The sequence below is a fragment of the Mustela nivalis genome, assembly GCF_964662115.1.
Source record: "Mustela nivalis genome assembly, chromosome: 17".
Taxonomy (NCBI): Eukaryota; Metazoa; Chordata; class Mammalia; order Carnivora; family Mustelidae; genus Mustela; species Mustela nivalis.
In genome coordinates, this window is record NC_139036.1 from 28,517,580 (window position 1) to 28,530,296 (window position 12,717).

Here is a 12,717-nt window from a genome sequence, read left to right on the forward strand (position 1 = left end):
TCTTCAGCCCCTCCCCCTGCTCATACACACTCTCTCTCTTAAGTAAATAAAATCTTAAAAAAAAAATCCTAAATAAATGCTTTAGGTAATAATGCAAAAACATTCTGTCAGTATGGAATATTAGATCTTTGGAGTTTTTAAGAAAATAATTTATCAAGATAAGAAAATGAGTTCAGAAAAAAAAGCAGAAATTAATATTTTTCTATTAAAAGAAAAAAAAAGACACTACTTTAAGACATGCTAGATACCTTAAATTGAATATGCTTATTCTATAAAGGGCAAAGTTAAACATTTTTTTAAAAAGAATAGTAAGCCTTGTGGCAATTGAATTAGGCTACCCATAACAAAATATTATCTGGGTAAACCTGAAAATGCTTCAATTATCATCTCCAGATAAAGATTTATATTTATAAATATAAATTATATATATGTGTGTGTGTGTATACACACACACACATATATATTCATGCTATAGTACGTTTTGATGGAGGGAGGTAAAAGTACACAGCTTGGATTCAAGGCTTTGACACTAACTAGTTGTTTGACCTTGGGCAAGTCACCAATACTCCCTCAATTTAGTTTCCTTTCTCAGTTTCTTCCTTTGTAAGTGGAAGAAAATAATGTCTGCCAACCTTACCTCACACAGATGTTGAAGAAATAAGTGACAATTAGCACAAAACAGTAAAGTATCATATAGCAGAGGTAAGTGGGCTGGAGTCACTACCTATCCCATGTTTCTAAAACCCAAAGTAGGTTTGGGTGGGCTTTACATTTTGTCATACTATATTGTTTCATGCATATGAAAACCACAGGACTGACAGAGACAATGCGGGCCATCTAGCCAATATAGGCAATCTCTTAGGCTGTTCACCTCAAATCAGGGTTTTAACAACTGGATCAACTTCCTATGAAGGCGCTTAACTGATTCTATTCAATATAAAGGCACATTGTTTTAGGTAACATAAAGTAAGCTTCTTCAGTTTGTGAATGGCTACTTTTTTTCATTAATATCAATGAAAATACATACATTGGCAGGACAAAGAACAGTATTCAGTTTTGACACATAATTTTTGATAAATAATTTCTGCAAATGATCTTAAATTTCCTGACAAATTAGCACTTTTTAATATCCTTCATAATTTTTTTTATCACTGTGCAACCCATTAGCTGTATATGAACTATATAAAATACGTTAGTGGTGTAATCTATAGAATGAGTACATGACAGGTTCTTTATTAGTCTGAATAGTATCTCATTCACATATCTGATAATCCAGAGCTTCCCTTGTTAAAGTCACAGAGGAGAGCAGAATAACTATAAATAAACCCTTCTAGCAGTAACAGTAAACACAATGAAATATTGCATACCAAGAAAGCAATGTGGGGCTATAACTGGAATCCCAGGCTCTTAAAGGAATGAGACCTTTTTTCAACGATTTATTTATTTATTTATTTATTTGTGAGTGAGAATGAGAGAGGAGGGTAGGGAGAGAGTCAGCATGAGAGGCGGGGGAAGGTCAGGAGAAGCAGACTCACTGAAGAACAGGGAGTCCGATGTAGAACTCGCTCCTGGGACTCCAGGATCACAACAACTTGAGCTGAGGGCAGTCGTTGAACCAACTGAGCGACACAGGCGCCCCTCAAGAGACTTTTTTAAGGGCGCCTGGGTGGCTCAGTGGGTTAAGCCGCTGCCTTCGGCTCAGGTCATGATCTCAGGGTCCTGGGATCGAGTCCCGCATCGGGCTCTCTGCTCAGCAGGGAGTCTGCTTCCCTCTCTCTCTCTGCCTGCCTCTCTGTCTACTTGTGATTTCTCTCTGTCAAATAAATAAATAAAGTCTTTAAAAAAAAAAAAAGAGAGACTTTTTTAAGGGGAACGAATAGTGCTGCATTTAGCAAGTGGCAGAGACCTGTACATACTCTCGTATAACTCTGGAAGAAGGCAAGATCTCTCACGCAGGAGGCTTGTGGATGTTAGAAAATGCAACACTAAGCACTTTGGGGTGGGGTTGGGAGTGTTGCATAAAAGTTTGGTGGCAATGGCAGGCATAGAAAATAGATAGTAATCACAGTCAGAGAAGGCTCAGACTCAATTTTCACATGTCTCAAATTTCACATGATTAAACACTGTGACATTTAAAAACAAACATGGTCAAGAGAAAGTGTGCACATAACAAAAAGATTACATAAGTACTGAAAAATACTGAAATATATTTAAAACTATTTATTATCTCCACAGCCCAATAAATGAATTCTGATACTTTCTCCATCTAGATTTTTATTATGTCCAAATTTATCTTTTAAATATTAAGTATATGCTTGATTTAAAAGTTATTACTTCCTATCTTTACAATATTTTTGTTAGGAATATTTGATTTAGAGCTTCTTAAATGTGAATGTGTAAGTGTGGCAATAAGACATATAGAAACATTACATTTTAAAATCTCATACTTCATCTTAGAAAGTAATGAAGACTTCTAGTTTCAGAAAGGACATTTCCTCTTTCCTTGCCTCTCAAAACCTGCCCCAAACTTAAAAGACAAATAAGAAAAACACAATCTTCATCTTCATTTAAACTAAGAGAAATTTGCAACCTCAAAACCCAATACATGAATGTGAAAAGCAGATGGACAAATGGTTTATGACTAAGCAGAGAGGTGAAAGTTCAAACCAAAGTACCCACAGAGCTACTGAAGGGAAATAAGCCAGTTTGGCCAAGAGGAGTCCAAAAAAGTTCAGGAAATGAATGTATAGGTAAACTGCTGGAGGATGTGTACTATGAAGATGAAACAGTAAACAAGAAACAGGAGGAAGATTTGAGACCCAGAAAACTGGGGATCCAACACAGAAGACAGGCAAATCAAATTCCTAGGATGACAGTAAAGGGAAATCTCAGAATTTTGACAGTTAAGTGGGCTAAAGAAAAACTTGGTCCTGATTGAAGTAGAAGGTCAAGAGGCTCAAGAAGCAATGTCTTCAGGAGTTAAAAAAAAAAAAAAAAAAGAACTGACCTATTATCTGACAGGTGGATAGGATAATTGTATTGAGAGGTGCTATAAAGATTCACTGAAGGGTGACAGAAGATTAAAGGTCTTTTAAAAAGGAGGGGTACCTGGTGGCTCGGTTGGTTAAGTGTCTGCCTTGGGCTCAGGTCTTGATCCCAGGGTCCTGGAATAGAGCCCCACAAAGGTTTCCCAGCTCAGCAGGAAGTCTGCTTCTCCCTTTCCTTCTGTCCCTCTGTCCCCACCCCGTGTTCTCCTAATAAATAAATAAATAAATAAATAGATTTTTTTTAAAAAGGGGGGGATCTTTTAAAAAGGAAAATAGAGCAGAGGGCATTATTAATGGGAAGATTAAAAGTTCAAGCAAGGAAGGAAATCATTTGACCACAGTGAACAATATTTTCACAGTCATGATTTAATTTTTTTTTTTGAAGATTTTATTTATTCTTTTGAGAGAGAGAGAAAGAGAGAGAGAGAGAGACAGAGATAGCGACAGAGAGCACGACCTGAAGGGAGAGGGAGAAGGAGTCTTCCCGTTGAGCAGGAACCAGACTCGGGGCTCAATCCCAGGATTCTGGAATCATGACCTGAGCTGAAGGCAAACACTTAACTGACTGAGCTACCCAGGCACCCTGATCATGATTTGAATACTGATTATGGGTTTAATTTTTGAAATGTGATATAACTACATTAGGAAGAAAAAGAAGGAAAGGTATAGTGAGCTAAAATTTTTATCTCATACAGGAAGTAAACAGATTTAAAATTGATTAAATAAAGATAAATATGGCAGTAAATACCAGATAAAATAGCTTAAAAAAAGTGAAAGTCACAGCCTCTAAGAAGTAGGGGCTGGGAGTGGGGAAGAATCCAAGAACCTGTTAATATAATCAACTACGTACTCTATTTTGTATAAATTATGCCTTTGTAAAAGCTTTCTTCAATTTTTTCAACTTGGTAAAAAATAATTTTTAAAAATGCAGAGGGGCCTGGGATTGAGCCCCACATCAGGCTCTTGTCCTGCATCAGGCTCTCTGCTCAGCAGGGAGCCTGTTTCCCCCTCTCTGCCTGCCTGTCTGCCTACTTGTGATCTCTCTCTCTCTGTCAAGTAAATAAATAAAATCTTAAAAAAAAAAAAAAGAATTATAGGTAAGATTGACATGTAAACACACTAAATAAACAGTGCTGTCTACTACAGTTTATGTTATCTGAGACCCTAAGGCTTTATAGCTGGAGAAATATCAAGTTACATACTCACCTGAGGCCCACCTACATATCTGTACCCTGTAGACTTTAAGGGGATTTGACTAAGTAAATATAAATAAAAAGGGTAAAATTCACTATAAAAAAATTCTACTCTGGGGGCACGTGGGTGGCTCAGTGGGTTAAGCCTCTGCCTTCAGCTCAGGTCATGATCTCAGGGTCCTGGGATCGAGCCCCACATCCAGCTCTCTGCTCAGCAGGGAGTCTGCTTCCCCCCCCCCGCCCCCACCCGCCTGCCTCTCTGCCTACTTGTTATCTCTCTCTGTCAAATAAATAAAATCTTTTAAAAAAAATTCTATCTGGAGAAAAAAACAAAGTTATTTTCAGAGAAGTTAAAAATCAATTCCACCACCTCCCTTGAGGTAGTGCTCCTGATTATGCTCTGGGACAACAGAAGTTATATGTCAATCAACCTTATGAATCCCCAGGGTGATCATTTCACTTTTAAAGCCTTGAATCTACTATGGGAACAAAAGTAAAATACAAAGGTCAATAAAGTTCTTATTTTTGCCTAAAACAAGATGAACGCAAGAAAATAATTTTAAAAATTTTCATAAACCAAAAGTTTTTTTTTTTTTTGTAATTAAATATCCAAAGGTTTTATTTGTAGTCATAGTTAGGCATGGCTCCCCCCCACCACCATGGAAAGAGAATGACATGACTACTGGGAAAAAAAAGAAGGAAAAAGGTTAATGAAACTTGCTTAAAATCTCGTGATTTTTAAATGTTTCCTCTCCTGATCCCAAAACATTCCTTTAAGAAATATGGGAATTTTTTTTAATTTAAGAATTAAAAATACCTCAGCCATTTATTTTAGTGTTTTTATGTCTGTTTCTCAGAAGGGATGAGAACAAAGGTTTGGTTATCTCCGCTTTCACTGTTCAAGGCAAATTACAAATTGTCAACCTAGATGGCATAATTAGATTTAAAACTAGATTTTAATTTTATTATTTCAAAATAAACTTACAACCTACTTTAATAATACTTTGGCCAAACTATCCTTTGTTTAAAAAGCTGGGGGAAAATAGTGTACTGAGGAGGAAAAAAAATGTTTTAAGTAACTCATTCTAGACCTTCAGAGGTGACATGGTTTTTCTTCCATATCTGTGCTTTGGCCTAAGTGCTTCCAACAGCAAGTTGCTGGACTCCTAAATGTTGGGAGTTTAGTATTACAGCCCCTTAAGTTTATATATACAGCCACTTCCCCTGGGTAACCACATGTTATTATCGGAGCTAGATCCAGGTGGGTTTCTGTATCAGATGCTACACTATAACTAGAACTCAACCACACTCTGACCTCAGGCTCTATTCCCGGATCTGGTTTCCCACAGGATAGCTTAGAATTTCCCTTGGCTTAGAATAGTCTCAAATCTTTAAAATGGCATACAGGGTCCTAAATGATTTGGCTCCTTAATACCTCTCCCAGCCTCTATTCACATGCCATTCTCCCCAACTCACTTTCTAACTTAGTTTCTTTCAATTCCTAGAAACTGCTTATCTTCTTTCATACCGTTAGGGTCTTAGCATAGTCAGTCTACTCTCTCTGTTGAGAATATTCTTTTTTTTTTTTTTAATTTTTTAAATTTGTTATAAACATAATATATTTTTATCCCCAGGGGGTCTCTGTTGAGAATATTCTTAACCATTCTGCTCACCTATAAAACTCCTAGCCTTCTTTCCCATGTCAGCTTAAATAGCACTTCCTCAGGAAGTCTTTCTTTACCCCCAAAGACCAGGTCAGGATCCTGTTATACATTCTCATAGTTTTGTGACTTTTTCTTACAGCCTTTATCACAACTGTAAACAACTGTTTATTACTTCTATGTCACTCTTCCTTGCTAAACTGTAAATTCCATGACACAAGGGACTATAACCTGTGTAGTGGATCACTGTGTCATCAGTCTATTAAAGTATTTGGTCCTTGAGGCATTTATTCAAAAGATGGTTGTTTCATTATCCTGAATAGTCTTAAAAATCTGAATAGTCTTGTAATCTGGCCTTTGATGAGGCCAATCCACCTTATAAAATGTTTTTATGTTTCCATCTCTTTGTAGATAAGAGATGCCTCCTTCATCTATTTTAGGCAAATCAAAGTAAATGGATATCTGGATGACAGGTGAAAAGTGTTGCTTAATTTCACTTTCTCTAAGCATCTGAATACCCAGATTCAATCTCACCAAAACATTCTGTTACACATTAAGGTCCTTTACTAAATTTCAGACTTCAGTAGTGTAGAGATAGCATCATGTTCATTTTTGTACCTACTATATTTAGTACAAGTTAGGCTCTTAGTAAAAGCTTATTATATGAATGAATGAATGAATGAATGAATGAATAAATGCTACAATACTCAAGATCATCAACACAATAATGAAAGTGATACAAAAGGAATATATAAGTCTACTTAAAATTACTAAGAATGGTTTCTGAAATCAAGTTTGTCTTGATATACTATAGCCCCTACATTCTGCCTTCATTTATCTACTGATGAATATACACACTGCTGTAAAAATAAGAATAATGAAAAATCAACATCATTCTCCTTAAAAAGAAATGTCAGATTTAAGAATTCATATATGGCTATCATCTAATAATATTTTGACACTTAAAAACACTGGCTTAATGTGGTTTGATGTGCATTCTATTTTATTAATGTTGTTATCTTCTGGGGTAAGCAAAGATAACAGCCCTTCCCTGAAATTTATAAAACATCAAGAATGCATGAGAAGACTATAAATTTATATGTATCTGTTTTAAGTCAATAACATAATTTAACATGCTTACATTTTTCAATCATGAATGTAATTTTCCAAAATTGATTAAATAAACTCAAATAGCTCAGTACCTTCAAAGCTAAGAGAAATTTCCTAAACAACAAAAAAATAGTAGTTATTGTACGTCAATACTAAGATAACCAGATCACCCTCTATACTATATTAATAAAGAAAATTAACACAAAAAATAAAATTTATTATCTTAAGTTATTTTAATCATTGTAAGGAGCACTTGTTATTGAATATTATCATCAAATTTTATGAAACCAGTTATAAAAATCTAACATACCACCTGAGCATCTTTAAAGTACAAAAATTTTTAGCTATTTGTTATTTTTATGAATTTTCCACAGGGGAGTAAAGGTACAACACTCATGAAAAGAAAATATTTCTATATACTACCAAACTATGGTAGGGAATATAAATAAGATGCAATTTTAAAATCTAAATATTGTACCTTATAATGTTTCATAAATTATAACCATGCCAATTTGAGATGTATATGCCTGAATTATAAAGTTGAAGGCTTTTGTAGTTATTAGATCATACTAATTGGTCAAAGGATTTGCTTTAGATATCCATTAAATGGGAGCCTTGTTATACTGTGACTTAATTGCATTAAAAGAAAACAACTTTTAGTTATATTTTTTCACCAACATCTAATCACATAAAGGTCTTGCTTCATTTTCTTCTCTTTCAAATACTATGGTTTAGTGCACAGAAAGTTTTTCTTTTTAACTATTACACGATTAAGTATGTCCTTATAGAATGATCAGAAGCATCTGGGAAAGGTGGAAGTGAAAAAAAATCCTCACTGGGAAAGTTAGCTTAATGCTTGCCCTTCAGAGTGGCCCATTATCAACATTTCATAGTGGGTTTCTTTATTTTCAGGTCCCTGAGGTGTGTGCAATAAATTATGACTTGAACTAAACAAGTCACACTTGGCTCCAAAATGAAATTTTCCTACCTCTACTTTCTAGTCCCCAAGGTGGGAAGAGGAAATCCTGGTCACAGCCAAAGAAGTCATATTTTTGGCTCTAACATACATTTTCCTGCTTCTCTAAAAGCCAAACTCTGCAATTGAGACTATAAGAGTCTTAAGTTAGTATTTTAAACTGTATTAATTTTTTACTTCCATAATCTGTGTCTCAAATTTAAGAAAAAAAACTTTTAGTATCATAAAATTAATGTCATTGCTCTTTCCCCCATTCAGATCACTTTTCTAACTCTGACACTGATCTTAACCTTCAAATATGAATTCAAATGAAACAAAAGAGAAAACAATGTAGAAATAGGTTGCTTTATTTCCAAAAGCTAGAATATTTAAGGTTTTCAATATAAATAACTTCTACTTATTTTCATATGACAGACTAAGTATTAACATTAAAAAAACAAACAAACTATCAAATCCTAATTTGTAGTCCAGTAATCTGAAGAACTGTTCCAGTTTTGGAAGAGCCATTTACAGAAATCATTTAGTCCTTCATCTCATTTTACAGAAAAAAAGAGTATGGCAATATTACGTTAATAGGTTTACATTTAGTCATTAATTAAATCAACATTTTTATTTTAAAAAATCAACATTTATTGAATACCTACTACATTGCAAGGCATTATTTTAATTATAGAAACACAAAGAAATTATCCTAATCCTTGACGTACATCATGTAACACATTATAAACCATATTTATAAGCACTGAAATATGAGGAGGGGAGTATAGTATATGCTTTAGGAAGTAATAAAGGACACTGGTAAAGAGCACTATGTAGGTAAATATAAAGCCAGTATTATTATACTTTTAGTTTGTAATTCGTTTTTTTCCTACATGATTTAAAAGGTAAATGTATAAAACAATAATTATAAATTATGTTAACAGGCATACAATGTATAAAAATTGCAATCCAGACAGTAAAATAAAAGAAGAGAAGGACAGAGATTAAGGATATTACTTGTAATCTCCAGTAAACATTAAGAAAATAACTAAAAAATGGGGGTCAAAGGGGATCAAAATAGTACTCAATGAAAAAACAACTAGAGAGATGCCTGGGTGGCTCAGTGGGTTAAAGCCTCTGCCTTTGGCTCAGGTCATGATTTCAGGGTGCTGGGATCAAGCCCGGCACCAGGCTCTCTGCTTCCCCCTCTCTCTCTGCCTGCCTCTCTGCCTACTTGTGATCTCTGCCTGTCAAATAAATAAATAAAATCTTAAAAAAAAAGAAAGAAAGAAAGAAAGAAAGAAAGAAAGAAAGAAAGAAAGAAAGAAAGAGAAAGAAAGAAAGAAAAAACAACTAGATACAAAACAGGGTAATAATGAAGCAACTGAAGAACACGAAGCACAGAAAACAGCTGAACAGTAGAACCAAGTCTCTCCTTATCAGTAACTACTTTGTAAATAGTTTAAACTCTACAGCTGAAAGGCAGAGTTTGGCTAAATGAATTTAAAAAACATGATCGAACTATACGGTGTGAACAAGAGACTCATTTCAGATACAAGGAAATTAGACCCTTAATTTATATCATATACAAAAATTTACTCAAAATTGAACCAAATATCTAAATTTCAGAGCTCCAACTATGAAAGTTTTCGAAGAAAATGTTCAAATCTGCATGCCCTGGATTTGGCAATAGTTTCCTAAATATGACAGCAAAAGCACAGGCAAAAACAAAAAAATAAAGTGGACTTAATTATCAAACTTTTCTATTTCTATGTTAATTTACATTCATAAATTAATATATAAATAAATATAGCATATTTATAAATTTGATTTCTATTTTTCTTTTTTATTCCAAATACTTTCAATAATTTATTGTATCATTTATGAATCTTAAGAAATCAGCCATAATAATACTCTGATTTATTTCAGATATTCAGGTATTTCAGATATTGATGGCTATATTCTAGTAATTTCCAAATGATAAAAGGAGTTCCTGATTATTATAAAATTATATACCTATACTCTTAAAAGCTTCTAAACACAGTCTTTCGAATGGATGCCTTGCAAATATCCTTTAGTTATGAAAAAAAGGCAAAACTCCTTTTTAGAGTCTTGCCTCTAAGTCCTTTTCCACATTTCATAGAAAATACCCACACCTCTCCTATTGCTCCTGACTTTGGACTTAGGCATATGACATGCTTTGGGCAATAGGTTAGTAGATATGATATAAGTAGGTGTTCAGAAAGTGCTTGCTCAATCAAGCCTGTCCTCTTATATCTCTGCGAAAGTATAAAACATGGTAACATGTTCTGGCTAGTCTGCTGGTACACAAAGGATGGGATACATGCAGAGAAGAGCTGACCCAACTGGGCCAAACCTACATTGGTGAAACTATAGCACGGTGACTAAGCCCAGTAGAAATCAGCAGAGGGGCTTACTCAGGCCCAGCTCAGATCATCTACCACCCAGCTACTACTCCCCACCAACAGATATGTGATTCATAATAAATGATTATTGTTTTAATCCACTATGTTTTACAATTGTTTGTTTCACAGGAAGAGTTGATATAGACATAAGGCAACAGGAAATATACTTCTCTTACATCTGATATTGCCAATGAAGAATTTTCCTCTTTATCTGTCCCTTGTCCCTGCAGTTTGGGCTACTTTTGGGTCTACTCTACTCACCCGTCTCACGAACCACAAGGGAAACTTCTTTAGAACTACCCTCCTCCTCTGCACCCAGATCTCATTGGAGCTTCTGTTGTTCTGCTGTTTTACATACAATTCAGATAAGCAGAACTGTGACAAGCAAGACCATTACTGAGGAATGTCAGAGCAGGTCATCTCTGAATTTTTTCTATGATGGTATGAGAAGGTGCCTGAGAAGAACTAATTCTGAGGAAAGAGAGAATTACGATCACAACACTAGTGCAATAACAATGCCCATAATCACAGTTGCTGGGAGTGAGGGCAGAGAAAGTAGAAGGTAAATGTAATTTTTTTCTTCACAAGTAACATTTTATTTAAATTTAATTTTTTTCAAAGAATGGCATAGTAAATATCTTTATTCTCACCACATTCTCTTAAAATTTCTTTTCTACTAAAACAAATATTATAGAAAAAGTTAAAGTCCCATTTGATAACCATTCCAATACCATTTCTTTCTCTTCTCAGGTGTAATCACTATTATGAGTTTTATGTGAATGATTCTTTTCAGGCCTTGCTATTTTGTGAGTATAATATTTAGTACAACATATTATTAGCCAAAAAGTTATCTCCTTCTGGGGTCCTCAAGGACTCCTATATAGGTCCAAGAAAAAGAGAAGATATAAGCATAAATTGAAGGAGCTAGTTTTAGGGAAACTATAAATATATTTAAGACATTGGGAGAATGTGTGGTACAAAGAAGGGAAAGGGATTTTCTCCACTCTAACAAAAGAGCATTAATGCAATGATACAGGACCCAGGTAAAATGGTAAGACATCAAAGAGAGACAGTAACACCGACAGTAGCAGTGCCATCAGCAGCTCTCAGCTTCAATGGAATGTGGCAACAAAAGCCGCAAAGAAAGAAAACAATACAGTTTTCTTGAGTAGATGTCAACTATTTCATCAGTAGCTATAGTGAGAAGCAGTATTAATCATTTCAGAACAGAAGCCCTGGGCATGGTCATCAGCACTCAGCAATGGAAGCCCTAGTGGCTGAAGAAAGGTAGTGGAAGCCACCAAAGTCAGTGCACCATGAAAGGATTAGATACCTCCTGAGGACTTTCAGAAATTTTGAAGAGATCTAGAGCTTAGGGAAGTGTAGGAGCTAACCAGAGAAATACTATTTATTACTGTCAATATTATATAATTCACAGTGTCTACTAAAGTATTAACAATAAATAAGATAACTGTCTGGGGAAAGAATTCTTGCTTTGGTATGAGACCCTAACAGGTTGTATCCTAGGAGGAAGGATATAAATTATACTCATTCTAGTCAGCTAAATGGCCAGAAAACCTTAAGTCTTGGTCTCAGATTGCTGGCACCTTCAAATTCCAGTAGGAAATAAAAGAAAATCCTTTCTATGGAAAATAACATCACCTTAGGCTTCAAATTATTGCTACAGATAATTTTTCAAATATGTTTAGTAAACAATTAGTGATAATGAAGCAAAACTCCTGTTTTGGCCAAGATAGAAGAACTGGTTTGGGAATGTCCCTCCCATTGCATAAGACCATAATCTCAGAGATAAGGGAAATCCGTTAGGTGAACTCCATGATTCTCAGCTGTTTTCCTACATATAATTTCCTGACAATTGTATCTAGAACACTGAAGTACAAGCAGAGTATGGTTGTCCTGCCAAGCTGCGGTGCAAGATGTCAGATTTTGGAGCAGCTAAATCACTGAAATTAGCAGGGCAGTGTGTGGTACTGAGAGAAGGGAAATAAAGAAAGAGTCCTAGAATTCTAGAATTCTCTGGAGGACCCTTATAAGTCTATGGCTAAGAGCTTTATAAAACACAAATTGCTGGGCTCCACCTCCACAGCTTCTGATTCAGTTGGTCTGGATGGAGCCTAGAAAATGTGTATTTCTATCAAGTTCCCAGGTGATACTGATTGCTACTCCTGGGTTGGATCACTTTGAAAATCACTCTTATTGAGCGAAAGATAATGTAAGTTAAAAATAAAATAAATCTGGGCACCTGGGTGGCTCAGTCTTAAGCATCTGCCTTCAGCTCAGGTCATGATCCCAGGGTCCTGTGAT

General features: G+C 35.0%; 1 protein-coding gene across 3 annotated transcripts in view; it reads right to left on the reverse strand.

The window, feature by feature from the left end:
- Positions 1-12,717, reverse strand: part of BRIP1 (BRCA1 interacting DNA helicase 1) — a 189,525-nt gene that overhangs the window by 38,669 nt on the left and 138,139 nt on the right. The window lies entirely within an intron of this gene.